Below are 21974 nucleotides of genomic sequence, written 5' to 3' on the forward strand. Positions count from 1 at the left end.
AAGTAAGGATGGTGGGAGTTGGAGGAAGAGTGGGAGAAGACATTTTATTTAAATCACATTTTTTCCTAGGATAAGACTATTTTAGTTTTAGTTTTCTAAAGTTAGGACAAGGATGATGTTTTACAGTATCTGGCAGTTTCTTTGAACACCTGATAAAATTTAAAGTGGAAAGAACACAAGCTTTAGAGTTATAATCTAGTTTTAAACTGCCCTCTACTTCAGGCTTGTTACTTAAACTCTCTGAAGCTAACTGGGGCTAATGATATGTCCAGTGGACATATATTGATTGCCTATCTGGCATTCAGTTCTCTTGTCCCCTCTCCTAAGAAAAGCCCCTATTTCCCAGCCAGTGGCATTTTGGGAAGCATTGAATCCAACCCTAACTCTAATAGTTGACTTTGATGCGTACAGGCTAATCATTTCATCCAATTTAGGCTAAAGCTGCATGGAGAGACTTTTGGGAGGCAGTGGTGGGCGGGGGCTTCTGGGATACATGCTAACTCTTCTAAGACGTCTGCTATAAGAGACACCCTCTATTCCTATGTATGGTGTGATGTGCTGACGTGAGTCGTGGAATGACTGCAGCTATTTTGCTACCATGAAGGAAGCCAGCTGAAATTGAATTTGATACACAAGAGAGGGCAAAGCTGAGAGAACTACAGAGAAATTCAGCCAGAGCAATGTTGAAATTGTACCTGAAGACTCACCTACTGTTGAACTTTTTAGTTATACAAGCCAATAAATTCCCTTTATTCCTTAAACTAAGTTTTGATGTACATTTTCTATTATTTGCCACCAGAAGATTGCTAACCAATACATGGATCTGATAGGGTTTTTGTGAGGATTATGGCCTAGCATAGTGCTTGGTGTATAAATATTAGTTCAACTAACACTTCTCTATTAGTTTCTTTTTTAAATTAATTTAACAAATATATGGTGAACATCCAGAATGCCATTATGTATTACACATGGCACCCAGTTCTAGGACCATGAAGATAAATGACTGAATCCCTGCTCTCAAGGAGTTCATGAACTACTAAGTGGTATATACTAGTCTTTCAATAATATTTTGGATATCGCTAGAAAAGTATAAGCAAGCAGAGACTGGGTCCTTTCATCTAGAATAGAAAGTTAGGTTACCTAGAACTGAAAGTTAATTTGTGAATATAGAAATATTGACTATAATGTTAGGTTATCTGAATATATTAATATTGACTGTAATAAATAAGGCAATCTAATCCTCTCTTTAGAAACTGATAGATAGCATATAATCAATGTTAAATAGGTTTTAGTTGTGTTTTCACTTCTTTACAAATATCAGTAACTGTTAGGGTTCGTTTTGATACCATTTAAAAATATAAACATTCTTCTGTGATTCAAAAAGTAATCTAGTAAGTACATTACAATTTCAAATATGTCCTATTTAAGTAAATTTATTATAGCTCAGAACTTGCAGATCTTCATAACACAGAAGTATTTTTTCCAGGACTTCCAGCTGGACTTCTGGTGCTGCTTCTGCTACTGCTGCTAGTATTTTCTGAGTGGAAGAGTGCTATTTTTAGAGTCAGAATACAGTTGCTATTAAAAGCTTTCTTTTTTTTTTTAATAACAAGTTTATTTGTTTAATCCTAGTTACTTTTTTTTTTTTTAAACTCATCTTTTTATTTATTTATTTATTTTTGGCTGTGTTGGGTCTTTGTTTCTGTGCGAGGGCTTTCTCTAGTTGTGGTGAGCGGGGGCCACTCTTCCTTGCGGTGCGCAGGCCTCTCACTATCGCGGCCTCTCTTGTTGCGGAGCACAGGCTCCAGATGCGCAGGCTCAGTAGTTGTGGCTCACGGGCCTAGTTGCTCCGCGGCATGTGGGATCTTCCCAGACCAGGGCTCAAACCCGTGTCCCCTGCATTGGCAGGCAGATTCTCAACCACTGCGCCACCAGGGAAGCCCCTATAAGCTTTCTTAAGAGTAGTATAATACTCACCAGTGACTATTACTTAAAATTCGGTTGGCTTTTGAAATGATTTAGATTTGCTTCTTGATAGTCTTGGGAGTAATACCTGGTATATGGTTATGATTCTACCCTGAGCACTTCTTACACTAGCATCACATTGAATTGGGTATTATAACAATTATCTGTGCAGTATAACTTTGTAAAGTTTATCATAGTCATTTCCCTCTGTTATGTCATTCTTTGCAAAGGGGAGCACCTACCCTGAAGTGGGTGGATCATTCTCAAAAGTGAGTTAAAATATACTGATAAAAAGTTTAAAAATTATTAATGATATAGTAATTGGACTGGTTTCAAAAATAATAACCACTGGACACAAGCTATGTCTAAAATCATTTTCCCTATTATTTCAAAGCAATCCACTTCAGCCAAAGGATGTACTGCTCTCTTTAACAACATCAAATGTTGGCCTATTTAATGAAATTTCAATAAGGAGTTTCAAAGAACAGTATCTGATTTCACTTTCACAGGCAGAAGTTGATCAATAATGAGTGTATGGAATAAAAATAGTTTCTCTTCAAGGTAGGAGATAAATTCATGTAATGATTCCTAAGGAAGCAACATGTATTTTCTACAAATAATTAAAAAGAAAAGAAGGAAGATAAAGTAGCAAGATAAGAAACAAATATGGTATTGCTAATTACCACCTTGATGTCTCATTCAATCTATGACTGATGAATGATGAACTGTTCTTTGCTTGTCCAATAGTTTGAGCTAAACTTCCTTTTGACTCTGTTTGATTGACTGACAGTACAGTTGCTCTCCAAGTTTCACAAAATTTTCACAATCCATATAATTAAATGTTAGACATAAAAAACTTTGCTTTACATTAAAAATATGAAGCAGATAGATAAATACCAAAAAAAGACAAGCTGGCCAGCGTCTATTACAAAGGAAAGGCCTTTGTTCCCTGTTTCATTGTTGGTTTTTGTCTCTTTGCTCATTTGTGCTGTATCAGCTTGAGGTCAATTCCAATGATGAAATGGTTCTGTCTCCTCTTCTTCCTCATCTTCATATTAAATCCTTGTCTGCTTATGTAGAATTCAAGTAATTCAAGACCTTCTGGGACTGAGTCAGTCCTTGTGCATCTATGATTAAAAGTGAAGGTTACTTCCAAATAGGGTAGGATGGTGTAGACCTGTTTTTCTCGCTCCTCCCTGCTAAGTACAAATATAAACCCTGGAAATGGTGCAAGAGACAACCAAAGGAGAAATGTGAAATGTGTTTAGAAGAATGCAAGGTGGTTTGTGACCCTAAGATTGTCGGAACAATATAATTGTAGGAATAATAGCATCCCCCTACCCAACAAAGGAAGGTCACCCAGACCCAGAGTTCCTTGACTTTCAACCTAGCAATAGAAGACAGCCCAGGTAGGTTCATTCCTTCCCCAGACTCCCTCTGACAATACCACATGAACCTGACATCACCAGCAAGTGAGACATATTGGGAATATTGACAGAAATAAGTGACCAGAGGAGCTACTCTCCTTCTCTGCCGGGCCTGAGACTCCCATTTTCCATTGAGAGATACCAAGGTAGGCAGGCAGAGCTAGCAAGAGAGACCTAGTACAGTAGCATGCATGGTCTGGGAAGCCTCTTTGTTCTCACAGGCCTGAGACTCTCCTCCCTCACCCAGAAACACCAAGGCAGCAGGTGGAGGTGGGGGTGGGAAAGGGCAGTAGTGGTACTTCTTTTAAAGATGAATTAATACCAATTTTACACACTCTCTTCCAGATAATGGAAGAGATAAGGACACTTCCCAACATATTTTATGAGGCCAGTATTACCCAGATGCTAAAACCAGACAAAGGCAGCACCAAAAAACAAACAACAAATGTTTAGACCCATATTTCTCATGAACATAGATTCTCAACAAAAATCCTCAACAAAGTATTAGCAAACCAACTTCAACAATGTGTTAAAAAACAATACCATGACCAGTGGCATTTATTCCAGGTATGCAAGCTTAGTTAAATATTCAAAAATCAATCAATGCAATCTACTGTATCAACAACAAAATTCATAATGTGATTTCAAATGATGAAGAAATGCTTTTGGCAGCAAAATTCAATACCTGTTTATGATTAAAACTCTCAGCAAATTAGGAGTAGAAGATAAATAACACAACTTGGTAAAGAGCACCTATAAAAAGCGTGCAACTAATAACATACTTAATGGTAGAAGACAGAGATTAAGGTAAGGAGGTCTACTCTCACCATTTTAATCAACAGATTACTGGAAAAGGGGAAATCGACAGTAACACAATCATAGTAGGGGACTTTAACACCCCACTTTCACCAATGGACAGATCATCCAAAATGAAAATGAATAAGGAAACACAAGCTTTAAATGATACATTAAACAAGATGGACTTAATTGATATTTATAGGACATTCCACCCACAAACAACAGAATACACATTTTTCTCAAGTGCGCATGGAACATTCTCCAGGATAGATCCTATCTTGGGTCACAAATCAAGCCTTGGTAAATTTAAGAAAATTGAAATCGTATCAAGTATCTTTTCCGACTACAACGCTATGAGACTAGATATCAATTACAGGAAAAGATCTGTAAAAAATACAAACACATGGAGGCTAAACAATACACTAATTAATAATGAAGTGATCACTGAAGAAATCAAAGGGGAAATCAAAAAATACCTAGAAACAAATGACAATGGAGACACGACAACCCAAAACCTATGGGATGCAGCAAAAGGAGTTCTAAGAGGGAAGTTTATAGCAATACAAGCCTACCTCAAGAAACAGGAAACATCTCGAATAAACAACCTAACCTTGCACCTAAAGCAATTAGAGAAAGAAGAACAAAAAAACCCCAAAGTTAGCAGACGGAAAGAAATCATAAAGATCAGATCAGAAATAAACAAAAAAGAAACGAAGGAAACAATAGCATAGATCAATAAAACTAAAAGCTGGTTCTTTGAGAAGATAAACAAAATCGATAAACCATTAGCCAAACTCATCAAGAAAAAAAGGGAGAAGACTCAAATCAATAGAATTAGAAATGAAAAAGGAGAAGTAACCACTGACACTGCAGAAATACAAATGATCATGAGAGATTACTACAAGCAACTCTATGCCAATAAAATGGACAACCTGGAAGAAATGGACAGATTCTTAGAAAAGCACAACGTTCCGAGATAGAACCAGGAAGAAATAGAAAATATGAACAGACCAATCACAAGCACTGAAATTGAAACTGTGATTAAAAACCTTCCAACAAACAAAAGCCCAGGACCAGATGGTTTCACAGGCGAATTCTATCAAACATTTAGAGAAGAGCTAACACCTATCTTTCTCAAACTCTTCCAAAATATTGCAGAGGGAGGAACACTCCCAAACTCATTCTACGAGGCCACCATCACCCTGATACCAAAACCAGACAAAGATGTCACAAAGAAAGAAAACTACAGGCCAATATCACTGATGAACATAGATGCAAAAATCCTCAACAAAATACTAGCAAACAGAATCCAACAGCACATTAAAAGGATCACACACCATGATCAAGTGGGGTTTATCCCAGGAATGCATGGATTCTTCAATATATGCAAATCAATCAATGTGATACACCATATTAACAAATTGAAGGAGAAAAACCATATGATCATCTCAATAGATGCAGAGAAAGCTTTCAACAAAATTCAACACCCATTTATGAAAAAAACCCTGCAGAAAGTAGGCATAGAGGGAACTTTCCTCAACATAATAAAGGCCATATATGACAAACCCACAGCCAACATCATCCTCAATGGTGAAAAACTGAAACCATTTCCACTTAGATCAGGAACAAGACAAGGTTGCCCACTCTCACCACTATTATTCAACATAGTTTTGGAAGTTTTAGCCACAGCAATCAGAGAAGACAAAGAAATAAAAGGAATCCAAATCGGAAAAGAAGAAGTAAAGCTGTCACTGTTTGCAGATGACATGATACTATGCATAGAGAATCCTAAAGATGCTACCAGAAAACTCCTAGAGCTAATCAGTGAATTTGGTAAAGTAGCAGGATACAAAATTAATGCACAGAAATCTCTTGCATTCCTATATACTAATGATGAAAAATCTGAAAGTGAAATTAAGAAAACACTTCCATTTACCATTGCAACAAAAAGAATAAAATATCTAGGAATAAACTTACCTAAGGAGACAAAAGACCTGTATGCAGAAAATTTTAAGACACTGATGAAAGAAATTAAAGATGATACAAATAGATGGAGAGATATACCATGTTCTTGGATTGGAAGAATCAACATTGTGAAAATGACTCTACTACCCAAAGCAATCTACAGATTCAATGCATTCCCTATCAAACTACCACTGGCATTTTTCACAGAACTAGAACAAAAAACTTCACAATTTGTATGGAAACACAAAAGACCCCGAATAGCCAAAGCAATCTTGACAATGAAAAATGGAGCTAGAGGAATCAGGCTCCCTGACTTCAGACTATATTACAAAGCTACAGTAATCAAGACAGTATGGTACTGGCACAAAAACAGAAATACAGATCAATGGAACAGGATAGAAAGCCCAGAGATAAACCCACGCACATATGGTCACCTTATCTTTGATAAAGGAGGCAAGCATATACAGTGGAGAAAAGACAGCCTCTTCAATATGTGGTGCTGGGAAAACTGGACAGGTACAAGTAAAAGTATGAAATTAGAACACTCCCTAACACCATACACAAAAATAAACTCAAAATGGATTAAAGACCTAAATGTAAGGCCAGACACTATCATACTCTTAGAGGAAAACATAGGCAGGACACTCTATGACATAAATCACAGCAAGATCCTTTTTGACCCAGCTCCTAGAGAAATGGAAATAAAAACACAAATAAACAAATGGGACCTAATGAAACTTAAAAGCTTTTGCACAGCAAAGGAAACCATAAACAATACCAAAAGACAACACACAGAGTGGGAGAAAATATTTGCAAATGAAGCAACTGACAAAGGATTAATCTCCAGAATTTACAAGCAGCTCATGCAGCTCAGTAACAAAAAAGCAAACAACCCAATCCAAAAATGGGCAGAAGACCTAAATAGACATTTCTCCAAAGAAGATATACAGATTGCCAACAAACACATGAAAGAATGCTCAACATCATTAATCATTAGAGAAATGCAAATCAAAACTACAATGAGATATCATCTCACACCGGTCAGAATGGCCATCATCAAAAAATCTAGAAACAATAAATGCTGGAGAGGGTGTGGAGAAAAGGGAACCCTCCTGCACTGTTGGTGGGAATGTAAATTGATACAGCCACTATGGAGAACAGTATGGAGGTTCCTTAAAAAACTAAAAATAGAACTACCATACGACCCAGCAATCCCACTACTGGGCATATACCCTGAGAAAACCATAATTCAAAAAGAGTCATGTACCAAAATGTTCATTGCAGCTCTATTTAAAATAGAGCTCTATTTACTATTTACAATAGTCAGGACATGGAAGCAACCTAAGTGTCCATCATCGGATGAATGGATAAAGAAGATGTGGCACATATATACAATGGAATATTACTCAGCCATAAAAAGAAACGAAATTGAGTTATTTGCAGTGAGGTGGATGGAGTTAGAGTCTGTCATACAGAGTGAAGTAAGTCAGAAAGAGAAAAACAAATACAGTATGCTAACACGTATATATGGAATCTAAGGGGAAAAAAAAAAGGTCATGAAGAACCTAGTGGCAAGATGGGAATAAAGACACAGACCTACTAGAGAATGGACTTGAGGATATGGGGAGGGGGAAGGGTAAGCTGTGACAAAGTGAGAGAGTGGCATGGACATATATACACTACCGAACGTAAAATAGATAGCTAGTGGGAAGCAACCGCATAGCACAGGGAGATCAGCTCTGTGTTTTGTGACCACTTAGAGGGGTGGGATAGGGAGGGGGGAGGGAGGGAAATGCAAGGGGGAAGAGATATGGGAACATATGTATATGTATAACTGATTCATTTTGTTATAAAGCAGAAACTAACACACCATTGTAAAGCAATTATACTCCAATAAAGATGTTAAAAAAAAAAAACTGAATTACTGGAAGTTCTAACCACTGTGATAAGGCAAAAAAATAAAAAATGAAAATAAATAAATAGAAGTCATATAGTTTGGAAAGGAAGAAATAAAACAATCTCTAATGTCAGATGACATGACTGTCTACACTGAAAATACCAAGAAATCTACAAAATAAAACCCACAAATTCCTAGCACTAATAAAGGAGTTCAACAACATGGTTCAAGAGCAATACACAAAAACCAATCACATTTCTATATACAAAAATGAACATGCTGAAATCACAATTTAAAACACAATACGATTTCTAATTTGTCCGAAGAAAATTAAATACTTAGATTTACACTTAAAAAGTATGTACAGAATCTGTATGCTGAAAATTATAAAACACCAATGAAGGAAATCAAAGAAAACCTAACTGAATGGAGGGAAATGCCATATTCATAGATCAGAAGGCTCAATTGAGTATACGTGTCAATTTTCCTCAAATTCATCTGTAGGCTTAATACAATTTGTACCAAAATTCCAGTAAGAATTTTTGTAGTCATAGACGAGCTTATTTAAAAATTTATATGGAAAATCATAGACCCTAGAATAGCTTTAAAAATCATTACAAAAAATAATAAAGTGGGAAGAATTACTCTACCTGGTATTAAGACTTATTATATAGCTGCAGTAATCAAGAACGTGGTATTGGCAGAGGGATACACAATAAGTCAATGGAACAGAAGAAAAAACCCAGAAATACACCTGCACAAATATGCTCAACTGGTTTTTGACAAAGGGGCAAAAATAATTCAAAGGAGGAGCAGTAGACTTTGACAGATAGTGCTGGAACAGTTGAATAAGCAATTGAATAAGTAAAACAAAACAAAACAAAAACACTCAAACTTAATACCTGTACAAAAATTAACTCAAAATGAATCATGGCTTAAATGTAAAATGTGAAACTGTAAATCTTTTTTTTTAAATAAGTTATTTATTTATTTATTTTTGGCCATGCCTCACAGTTTGTGGGATCTTAGTTCCCTGACCAGGGGTTGAACCCAGGCCACAGCAGTGAAAGCACTGAGTCCTAACCACTGGACTGCCAGGGAACCTCCCAAAACTTTTAGAAGAAAATAACAAAAAATCTTTAGGATCTCAAGCTAGGCAAAGTGTTCTTAGACATGACACCAAAGCATTTTCCATACAAGGAAAATTTGATAAATTGGACTTCATCAAAATCTAAAAATTTGTTCAGAGAAAGACCTGGTTAAGAAAATGAGAAGACAGTGTGGAGACTGGGAGGAAATGTTTGCAAACCACTTATCTGACGAAAGACTGTTATCTACAATATATAAAGAACCCTCAAAACTCAATAGTAAAAAACCAAACAGTCCAGTTAGAAAGTAGACAAAAGACATGAACAGATATTTCACATGGCAAGTAATCACATGAAAAGATGTTTAACATCATTAGTTTTTAGGGAAATGCACTTAAAAACAATAATGAGATATCACTACACACCTCTCAGAAGCACTAAAATAAAAATAGTAACAACACCAAATGTGGGTGAGGATGTGAAGAAACTGAATCACTCATACATTGCTGATGGAAATGTAAAATATTTCAGCCACTCTGGAAAATAGTTTGGCAGTTTCTTTAAAAATTAAACATCTAACTACCATACGACCTAGCAATTGCGTTCCTGAGTGTTTCTACCAGAAAAATGAAAACTCAATCGCACAAAAACCTATACTTAATGTTCACAGCAGCTTTATTCGTAATAGCTACAAACTGGAATCAGCTCAGATATCTTTCAATAGATGAGTGGTTAAATAAACTCTGGTAAATATATAGCATGCAATACTACTTAGCAATAAAAAGAAATGGACTATTAGGTTAAAATTAAAGTTGAAGAAGAAGAAGTAGTAGAAGAAGGAGAAGAAGAAGGAGTACAAGTGGTGGAAAAACAGGAGATACCTGTGAGGAAGGAGAAGGAGGTGGAGGAAGAGGAGGGGGAGGGGGAGGAGGAGGAGAAGGAGGAGAAGAAGAAACACATTAAGGAAGAACCGCTTTCTGAGGAAGAACATGCACCAGCACAGCCATTGCTAGTCCAGAGAAAAAGTAGAAAAAGAAAAAAAGAGTTAATGAGTACTAATGGAAGGAACTATTCTTTCAAAGATTTCATAATTGAATTACCTGGATACATCATGCTTAAGATTCAGTCAGAAATATACCAGAGATGCTCTCTAAAATAATCAATGGGAGGTTGGATGAAACAAAATGATTAATCATCAATAGCATTTCATACCTTGTTGTGTCTTGACATCACTTCAACTCTGTTCATTTTATTATGTCATCATTTCTTAGAATATTTGTTACACAAATAAAAATATTTTCTTTGTATTTAAAAAAAAGAAGAAATGGACTACTGATAGATGCAACAACTTAGATGAAGCACCAAGAAATTATGCTGAGCAAAAGAAAAAGCCCATCCCAGTGGACCGTGAGTAGAGAACACGGCTGCTCCCTTTCCTGAGATCTCAAAAGTGACCAGTGATGGAGAAGTCCAGTAATGGTCGGCCTATGGGCCTGTAAAGAGAAGAGAACGGACCCGGAACCAACTGTCCTGACCAAACAATAGCAGACAGCAGCAAGATGGACTGGACCGGCCTGTTGAAAATAAACTTCAAGAATGCAGAGGTTGTGCTGCTCAGATTTGTTTTTTCCTAGTATGACATGTATCAGAAGGGCCAGCAAGTTACCTTAGAAGTTACTCAAGTATCTCCTTGGAAACCACACATCTTTAATCCTGCTGTGGAGCAAGAGGCAGCTCAGGAATCCAGGCTTTTCCTTGCTGGGAGCGACGTTCTGCTCTGATCAACCCAGACTCCTTACTTGGAGGCTGAAGTGGCTCAGCACACGCACCTGTGAGGACTTGCCAGGACGTGAACCCAGTGCAGGCCAGAGGGTGCCTGTTAACTGGCAATGCTAGAAAGGTCTCCACTCTTTCCTTTTCTATACAAATCACTTCTTTTTGTGTGGTGATTAACGTATCAAAATTCAGGTGAAGACATTTGATAATTTGAAAGAGGAGGAGAAGAGTGTTAAAGAGAAATATGCACTATTCTAAAATGTTCTCAAAGAGACTTCTAATCTTTAGTCTCAATAGATAACTCTGGTTCCTCTACTTTTCTAATGGGACACGTTTCAATCAGAAGCTGGCATCACAGAACCTGAAGTTTAGCCCCCCAAGTTCAAATGACACTTTTTTTAAAAAATTAGAAACTAGAGCACCTAGCCTTTTCCCAAGCACACTGACATTCCATACTCTTTGGGTTTATCCCTGCAATGGGTTAAATTACTTTAAATCCTCGGAAGATGGGGGTCATTGTTAATTTCTCATCCAGTGAAAAACTGAAACCTATAATATTTAGAAACAGTTTTATCCTAACCCATGTTCCTTTACCAAGGGATGAGATGGTGACCAAGCCTGGCTCATTTACTAATCAAAACGGCTGTGAACCTTAAGGATAACTGTGGTACCTCCTCCCCCTTCCACACACGTGCTCCCGCTACCCATGACAGTGGTCTTGAGTCTCCTTATTGGAGGGGGCTGTGGGGAAGGCCTCAGCGAATTATTTAATGGGTAATTGTGCTGAGTATTGGTATTTTAGGAAGCAGTCACAAGGTAGAGCATTCCAAAAGGGTGTTTTTCTAGTTAGGACCCTTGAGCAAATAGAAGGGAACACTATTCAGTGTATCAGACGGTTCCTGGCGCCTTGGTGCTTTCCCAGGTGTTCATTCCTAGGCCTGTCAATTAACCTCCTGAAGCATCTATTCGATGAATGTTTTACCTCTAGTGGGAATGGTAATGTGCTGTAAATTCTTGGTGTGAAGTTTTCCATATCAAACTCATGTTTGCCTTAAAAAAAAAAAGCCCATCCTGAAATTTACATACTGTATGATTCCATTTATATAACACTTTTGAAATAACAAACTTTTAGAAGTGGGGGAAAGATTACTGGTTGCCAGGGATTAGAGTGAGGAGGGTAGTTTTGAGGAGAAGGTGGGAGAGAGATGAATGTTTTAAAACGGTTATTAGTTATTGGTCTAATTTCAGATGCTGAAAAACATGGACAGAATAAAATAATTTGAGATAATTTTACATAGATGATCTATCCATAAGGGATTCCTCTAGGTAATTAGGATATTCATCACTACACCTAAGCTTTAGGGGAATTCATGCTCTTCTGAAAATGTCCTTTGATGCCTCTGAAATTTAATATAGTATTTGGAAATTGGTTGATATCATTTCTAATGTCAGTGACTGCCAGTTTTTTGAGGTGTTTTTGAAGGGAAAATTCCTATATAAATTAAGTTCCTCCAAATATTTTTAATTTACAAGGAGTAATCTCTCATTATATTCAAGTTTTGTGTTCTTTTCCAGAAAATATAATTTTTAATTAAAGTATAAATTATAAGGAGAACATAACCTATACTTCAGCTATATTCCATTTTTGTCCTGAACCAAGTCATGATGTAATCCCCTGGGACATTAAGTTCTCTACACTGCCAATTTTATCCTTTTATAATAATTAAGGTCATTGTAAGGAATGCATAATATAAATCATTCCAAGATATACAAAATATCACCTGTCCAAAGCTCTTTTTAGCACATTTTCAAGAGTCTTCCTATAAGTGACTTTCAAACATGAATTTTTAGTGTGATGCTTTATAAGATACTTTATCTTCTGTTGTCCCCTTTAGTTTGGGTTGGAAGAGAGCTGAAAGGGAATAGATTAAAATATCAATTTGTGCTAACATTCTTTTTTTCTCCAGAAGATGAATATACAGAACTGCTCAGACCACAAATAGATAAGCTTATGCTTGACAGTATGCCAAATAAATGGCTTTGTATGTCAGTATGGTTTTCACCACGGTGTGGTAACAATTTTCACTTGGGCTTAGTCCTGAGGTGCTGGTCTCATTCATCTCTAGCCTATAGAAACTTACTTAAGGGTTTAAGTCTAATCTGGGGTAGGTCTATGGTGGCAATAAGGATCCTAAAACCACCGTTAACAGCAAGATTAAATTAATGTGTAAGAATTCAGTGGAGTTAATTCAAACCCATAAGCAGGCCAGAAATTACACGCCTAAAAGCCCTTCAATTTGGACATGGTCTGAGTCAGCAAGAATTCCCTGGGCACTCCCACCTCCAAGAGTCAGTGGAAACCAGATCAATTCTCTGAAGCATGTACGTAACTGGAGTGGTGGGCATGTTGCCAATACAATCTCTCCATGGTGATCATCTTGTTATGACATCAACCATAGAGAATTGTCAGCCCGTGAAAGACAAAGCAAATGCAAAGGGATGTTTTAATACACAAAATGCAGAGACCTTGGTTAATATTTTTAAAATATATATTAATATTAGATATTTTGTAGTTGTATTAATTTTATAGGTTTTATAAATTCTATTACTATTTGGACTTTTAACAGTCATTGTGTTACCTCTTAATCTTTCCGAAATATACTCCATAGCCTTTAAACTCTTGAGAGTTAATTAAATTACAATTAAATGGTATCCTCAGCAGCAGAGAACAATTTCACTGATTAGAAAAGTAAAAGTAGGGCTTTATTTTCAGGATTTTTGTTATAAAAGGATATTATTAAAGGAAGGATGATTTTGTGATCCCTAACTGATAAAGAGTAAACGAAAAAAACTAACCTTGGCCAACATCAATATCCAGAATTTTTTTCTATAACCTATATTAACACCAAGAAATACTCTTATTATGGTAATGAGGCAGACTGAAACAGTGGTGTGGTGGACAGCCAATTGTTAAATAATGAGGAATTTTTGTAAGATGGCTGATGTCGCATTGGTAGCTTGAAATTGGCCATGGTGGGAATATTTACTTTATGGAAATTAGCAAATTCTACAAACCATAACTCTCCTCCCCAGAGAGCCAGTTGTTAAACATTTACTAGCATACCACTGGAGTTAACTCATACTGGTGGAGAAGGTGGCTTCTTCATTTGTGATTTTGAGGAGGAACTGAGGAAAGTCCTACCCATCTTATAGTAACTTCTTAACTAGTTTACCACAGTAATCATTAGGCCACTGTTAGACGGAGAATTATATCCAGAAAGTCTGTCTGATAGTAAGTTATGACCTAGAAAAGTATAATAAAATTCTTGCATGTAGTCTTGTACAGTCTACAGAGCTCTCAACACAGTTGGTGTCATTTGAACTTTACAACAATCCTAGAAAGTAGGTTTCATTATTATTCTCATTTTATAGTGTGGTAACTGAGGTGCAAATGGATTTAGTATCTTTTTTCAAGGTTACACACCAGTTGTGGAACTGATAAACTTATACCCTCTATCTCTAACTTTAGAACACCTTCCACTACATCATGTTTCAGAAGGAAAAGTGCACTAAGTTTGGCACACAGGCTGGTTGGTCTGGAAGGGGAAATCTAGGTTTAAGAAGGGTGGAGAGCATGAACTGCTGCACCAATAATGGGTGAAGTTGTCCCAAGCACCCGGGGAACAATAAGATGGTACCAGGTACCTAAGTAGTGAATTTCCCATAGGGAGAAACTACAGTAACAAAAGGAGGACTAGGAACTGTGACAAAGACAAAGCCTCCAATTAATAAGACAGAGGAAGAGAGAGAGAGAGAGGGAGGGAGGGAGAGAGAGAGAGAGGGAGGGAGGGAGAGAGAGAGAGAGGGAGGGAGGGAGAGAGAGAGAGAGAGAGAGAGAGCCAATTTTGAATATCAGTTTAGCCCCAGGGGTTTGCTTTCATCTCAAGTGCTGCTTTAGACCTCTATCTGTCAGTACACAGGGAATGAGAAACCACTCTAGATATTTCAAACATAGGTGATTTAATTAAGGCATTCTTTTAAAAAATGAAAATATTATAAGATCTGGAAGATAAAATAAGGAAGGTGATATCTAGGAATCAATAATTGCAGGAAGTTGCTCTCACTCCTAACCTTGAAGATATTTGGAGAGCTAGCTTTATTCAAGAGTCACCTTAACAATTCATATTTTTCTAGTTAATTGGGGGGTTTGTGTGTATGTTGAGGTGGGTCTGGTTGGAGAATAGGAAAGGTACTAAAAGAGGCCAGGGAGAAATTATCCTAGAAACTTTGTTCTAATGTAGGCAAAAAGACCCACAATGAAGATTATTAGAACCAAAGAATGATTTTGGAATTAGCTCAGGGTCTAGAAGTGGGATTAAAATGGAATTAGCTTCAGCACACTTAGATCTGTTTTAGCTTCCAACGACAGAGGTACCCTTTGCTTCCTGTGCTTTACTCCCAGTAACTTTACCAAGCCAGTCTTCATAATCCAGTCTGAGAGCACATGAGACTCTTCAGGATCTGCTTCAAAGTGATCTGGGAGTCTACGGTTTCAAAAAAGAGATAGAATTCAAGGTGAAAAAGAGCCATTTATTTCACCAGAGATCAACAAAACCTTACTCTGAAAAGGATGTGGGTCCAGAAGTTTTTTGGAGTTCAATGTGGTTGAAATTGTTTGCTCATATGAGGTGATACAGAGCCAATGTCACTAAAAGTGTCTGTGAGCTATAATAGTAGGGGTGGATGGATAACATACAAAACAACTACTTATCTTTCTGTTGTATATCATGTACATAAACATATTTACATATTATATACACTACTTAACACATGTTATGTCGATTATATATTATCCAAAGGCATATTATCAATATATTATACACATATGCACACATTTATAATGTAGATAGCTACAAACTCACAGTGACACCCTTTATGACTGCCCATCCCACCCTGGATCTTGTCCAGGCTTGCCCAATGGTGTGGCGGCAGTCTCATGCCACATTAGAGAATCCATAAAACATACAATCTACGTGCAGACAGTAGAGAGACATATGGGAAACTCACATTAGTGAGGCCACAATGAAGATATCATAAAGGGAGAAAATATGTTTGAGGCAAAAAGAGGGTAAGAATTAGCTCTTTGGTGGGACTGGAATGTCTACATCATCATGCTAGGTCATTTGAAACACATTTGGTTTTTCAGGAGCTGAAAATTTGGTAACTCACAATAGATTCATTTTAGTCACGTTTCTTAGGCTTGAGACCTGAAAAAGATTTAAGCTGTTCTCACATTTTTACTTGAGACTTTCCAGGTTGTTAGAATCCCTGCTGCTTTATTTACTTTACATGTGGAAAATCTGTACTAAGTAGGGGAAGGCATATAGAAGGGGAAAGTCAAGAAATCACTAAGATGTTTTGAGGTCTTAATTTACTTCTAAGTTTTTGGCTCCCTAACACCTGTTCCCTCTTGTTTCTCAACACAGAGGGTTTGACATCTGCTCAAAGGAGAACTGACTGTGGCATTCACTAAAAGGGAACACAAAGAAAAAGGTGGCAGTTTTCTCCAGCTCTCCCCACAATGAGATCACACCCCTTTGTTGGAAGGCAGCCTCCCAGCATCAAATCACCAAACAAAAGGCTCTGGCCATGGACTGGAAAGACAGGGTAACGTTAAATTCTGATCATTTGCCATTTGATAACCTTCATTTAGCCCACTGAAAGCTACTGTCTTTGAGAAAGAAAAGTTGTGTGCCATAACACACACACAACACACCTATATTAATTAACCTATATTCTGAATCTCACACCTCTCTGCACCTCCATTACTACTTCTCTGCTCCTAGTCATCATGTTGTGTGTGCACTGTTAAAATTGCTTCCTTAATGGTTGCCCTTTCAACCTAACCTCCTCATAGCAGGCAGAGAGACCTTCCTCAGATGTAAATCAAATAATGCCAAGCTCCTTGTTAAATCCCCCAGTGGCTTTCCTTTACATTTCTCATTTGTAAAATGGACTTAATGAAAATGCCTATTTCCTGGGGTTCTGAAAATTAAATGAGATAAGTATATGGTATATAGTAAGCATTCAATAAATGTTCAGTAGTATCATTGCTAATATTATTATATTTGTTCAATGTGTAATGAGTTGACAGCTATTTGTTACTTAAAACATTTTTTTGAATTACTAGTGATGGTTCAGTTGACAATTAATTGGGAGAATCATTAACCATCACTAAATAAATAAGTCCCTGTTACTACACATTTTGGAATAATATATATATAGAATACACATGTGGAAAGCAGCTTCATATGCAAATGATTGCCTGTTCTTGCTTCTTTGTTTGGGCTTATATTTTAAGATACCATTTTTTCTTTGAGTAAAATACCTTAATTTAATAACACTTTACTCCTAATTTACAGTCATTTCAGTCTTGTTGTACCTCAGTTTTTGTTTTTTTTTAAATTTATTTATTTTATTTATTTATTTTTGGCTGTGTTGGGTCTTCTTTGCTGCGTGCGGGCTTTCCCTAGTTGTGGTAAGCAGGGGCTACTCTTTGTTGTGGTGTGCGGGCTTCTCATTGCAGTGGCTTCTCTTGTTGCAGAGCATGGGCTCTAGGCACGGGGGCTTCAGTAGTTGTGGCGCACGGGCTTAGTTGCTCCGCGGCATGTGGGATCTTCCCGGACCAGGGCTCAAACCCATGTCCCCTGCACTGGCAGGCGGATTCTTAACCACTGCGCCACCAGGGAAGCCCGTACCTCAGTTTTGTCTGCTCCAGAAGATGAATACTTTTCTCTTCAAGTTGCCCCTCAGGAACCCCTGGTATGAAATTCAGGAGTGCCACATTTAGGTCACAATAACCCAAATATACTCTCCAAATTTGGAAAAAAACTAACAATGTTCATGCAATATGCTAAATGAATAGACAAGCAGAATCTTAATTTTTTCACATATTTTCTGTATTCTGTTTCATTATTAAAGGAACCAAGGCAGTTTACAAAAATACTTACAGTATAACAATATAAAAGTAAAAGGGGGAAAATAATGTATGAAATAAGATTATGCCAGAGTTGGTTCCCAACATGCATGTCAAAAGGTATATGGACTACCTAGAAATAGGCTAAAAAGTTGGCTCTAGGCTTCCTAGAAATCACCGCTGGAAGTAAATAGGAGTTAATTGATTTATGACATCTGTAAGATGAAAACAAACCAGCTGTTTAAAAGAACCATATCTCTTCCTGGTATTGTAACATAAAAGGAGTTTGTTTCTTGAGTCCTCATGTAAAAGATATGATATGATATAGTAAATATTATCATTAAAGTATTCCTACAGTAATTACTATAATGAGTTTCACAGGGCTGTTTCTTATAATGTCCCTCAATGAAAGCAGTATCACAACAGAAAGGAAGAGTTTGGTAAAGCAAGTCTATGAAGGTGTGTTTTGGGGGGCAGTAGAAGAGACACAAAAGAATGCGGGCCAGATACACCTGACTAAATCCAGTGATAAATTTGGGAGTATCTGTTGAAATTGGACTGCATATTTTTTAGCAAATCCTCCAAAAATATTTTTTAAGATGAATTTTCAGTATCACACAACAAGCAGCTTAAAGTTATACTCTCAAACACATGTCTCTCTTGCTAATTATTGGCAGACCTATTAATTAGATGGACATCCTCTTATCAAAGCTAAGCCTAATCTGGACATGTTAGAACAGACACTACCTAATTTCAAACAATGTAACTTCCTATAGAGTCCTCAAGGATAAACTAGTTGAAAAGAATGCCTGGGATATAGAATTGTTAGCAGTTAACAGTTGGAGAATGTTTACTAAAAATAATTATTAATAACTATTTGTGTACTTACATGGCTGAAAAGACCTATATATATAACGAAGCCAATTGTACGCAGGTAAATGTTGGCTCTTTGGTTTAATGATCCTCTCACTCATTGGGACTTGACATTTGGAATAAGAGTTGATTAAGATGTATTTGACTACAGACCATAGTAATTCTCTGACTGGTGCTGTTTTCTGTGAGTGCTAAAATCCTTGAAGCTGTGCTTAGAAAGAGGTCTTGGTTTTCCTTCAGCCTGTCCTTTTCCAGCCCTCTTTCATATGCATACTTGGAGTTGCTCTAGTTCAGCTGGGTATAAATCACTAATTTCGGATCCTCCTTTCGCCCCTTTCTTTCTCCCTTCCTCTTTCCCTTCTTCCTTCCCTCCTCCTTCTTTCTTTCTTTGCCTAAACGGGTTCAATCTAGAGGAGAAGCAGTGTAGTAAGTAATCCCTCCGTCTGACAGTATGTGCCAGGGTCTCCTTATTTACCTCTCCTGTTACATCACGAAAAGCAGCATAAATACATGGACTTTGGAGTCAGACATATCTGTATTGAAATTTTAGCTCTGCCATTCACTAGCTGAGTGATCAGAACGTTGCTTAAACCCTCTCTGAGTCTTAATTTCTCAACTATGAAAAGGAGAAAAGGATACTTACCTACAACAAAAGGATGGTTTTTAGAAAGTGCCTGACACTCTTTATTCAGGCACTCAGTAGTTGTTAGTTTCACTCTATCCTATTTATTATTATGTAAGGCTTGTAGGCAATACTGATAAAATTATACTAACAGTGGCATTTGTAAGTGGGTCCTTATCTTGGCAACTGGGGTTAGGCTCTACCTCCTTAAAAAGAACTCAAATCCTTCTCTTTGACTTGGTGCCTGTGGTAGGCAGAATAATTGTCCTCCCAAAGATGTCCACACCCTAATTCCCCAAACCTATGAGTATATTATCTCACATAGCAAAAGGGGCTTTGCATTAAGATTAAGTTAAGGATTTTGAGACGGGGAGATTATCCTGGTTTATGCCGGAGAACTCAATGCAATCACTGGAATTCTTATAAGTGAGAGAGGAAGGCAGGAGAGAATCAGAGGAGATGTGATGATGGAAGCAGAATTTAGTGTTAGGTGATGATGGATTTGAAGGTGGAAAGTGGCCATGAGACAGGGAATGCAGGAAGTTTCTGGAATCTGGAAAACACGAGGAAATGAATTCGCCCCTAAAGCTTCCAGAAGGAACACAGCCCTGCCAACAACAAGATTTCAGCTTAGTGAGAACCCTTTTGGACTTCTGATGTCCAGACCTGTAAGATAATAAATTTGTTTGTTATAAACCACTAAGTTTGTGGTAATTTGTTACACAGCAATAGGAAGCTAATATTGTGCCGTTTTCTGCTTGTCTCTCTTCCAAAGGTTCTGTTATTTGTAAAGTGTGGGGACTAAAGGTACTCATTGCAACTGTATTGGGCTTGTTTCTGCAACTTTTCAATGGACGGAGGTAAGAAACATCTATATAAAATTCCTGTGAGTTCATGAGGATATTTCCCATCCAAATTCAGGATTATTGGCTGTTTAGTTGGTCTCTTCTTTCACCTGTATCAACATCAGGGATGGTAGAATAAGATACCATAATTATTTATTTTGCTTTATCCCACATTACACATATAACACTCTCAGAAAAACAAGACTACCACCAACAATATGATGACTGAAAGGTTAAAAAAAAAAAAGAAAACTTTTTGTTGTTTTTTTTTTTTTGTCCTTAGGATATAACTTATGAGGGATATATAGTCAATTTACTGTATTTTAAAGTCACTTGGAATTACAATCTTTTAAAAAATCATTTTAGGGGGCTTCCCTGGTGGCCCAGTGGTTGAGAATCTGCCTGCCAATGCAGGGGACACAGGTTCGAGCCCTGATCTGGGAAGATCCCACATGCCGCGGAGCAACTAGGCCCGTGAGCCACAACTACTGAACCTGCGCATCTAGAGCTTGTGCTCCGCAACAAGAGAGGCCGCGATAGTGAGAGGCCCGCGCACCATGATGAAGAGTGGCCCCCGCTCGCCGCAACTAGAGAAAGCCCTCGCACAGAAACGAAGACCCAACACAGCCAAAAATAAATAAATAAATAAATAAATAAATAAATAAATTTAAAAAATTAAAAAAAAATCATTTTACATGTACAGGATAAAATCATCATTCTTTTCCTCTATTTACCAGTCATCATTCCAATATCTGCCAGATAATTATTTCTGTTTCTTTGGACAATGTTTTAGCCTATTGAGTTCAGTAATAATTAACATTTATTATAACAATCACATACAATTGGGTTTTTCTGATATCTGGAAATGAATCCTAAAGCCAGATTCTATTTTCTTTTTTGAAACCTTGATCATGACTCTGTTTCTTTTCGACACCACTTATAAATTTCAAGTGAGATATCAATGTCTAGTTTAAAGGCATGCAGGAGGAAGCTGAAGACTGTAGCTTTGGTTTGGAGTCCAAACACTCCACAACTAGATTCTCTTTAGTATTCCAAAACCAGGATTAAGTTGATTAGATAGCTTGTAAAAACAAGGGGTACCCCATCACTAAGTACTCAAGTAGCTCTAGTAATTTTAGACTACAGAATTTATTCCACTGTAAAGAGACCAGGTTGATATCTCCTTGCTGATACGAGTCCAGATCAGAAGAGCAGACGTAATATATGGAAAGGCAATGAGATACAGAATGACACTGGCTTTCATTGTCATGAATATAAATTGACAAATACATACTACTATGTAACAGAGTAACAGTTCTAGAGAGCAGCAAGTACTGGCATTTGGTTAAGTTTGTTCTTAGTTAATATCAAGTCACCCAAGCTGGGAGAAAACAAAGCATTAAGTCACAGACCAGAGGGTTAGGTCTGCAATTGGCAGGGTTTCAGCCAGAAGCTTAGGTAGAGGTGCCTGGTGACTGGAGGCAGCTGTACTGAAATACAAAGCTTCAGCAGGGTGTGGCCAGCTTTGTCAATTAGGAGAATACAAACCTGAAGCCAGGCAGCCTCACAACAACAGTAAGATAGTCAGAGATTATACTAGGGCGAAGCCAAAGACGTGAAGCAGGACTGAACTACAGTTTGGAATTCAAGTGTTCACATGGACACAGAGCCAGGCCACAAAAGAAAGAATACATATAGGAGAGACAGTGGTGAGCTGAACCAAAAGCCAGAAATGAAAGCTT

Source organism: Balaenoptera borealis (genome assembly GCF_965194805.1).
Source record: "Balaenoptera borealis genome assembly, chromosome: 2".
Lineage (NCBI taxonomy): Eukaryota > Metazoa > Chordata > Mammalia > Artiodactyla > Balaenopteridae > Balaenoptera > Balaenoptera borealis.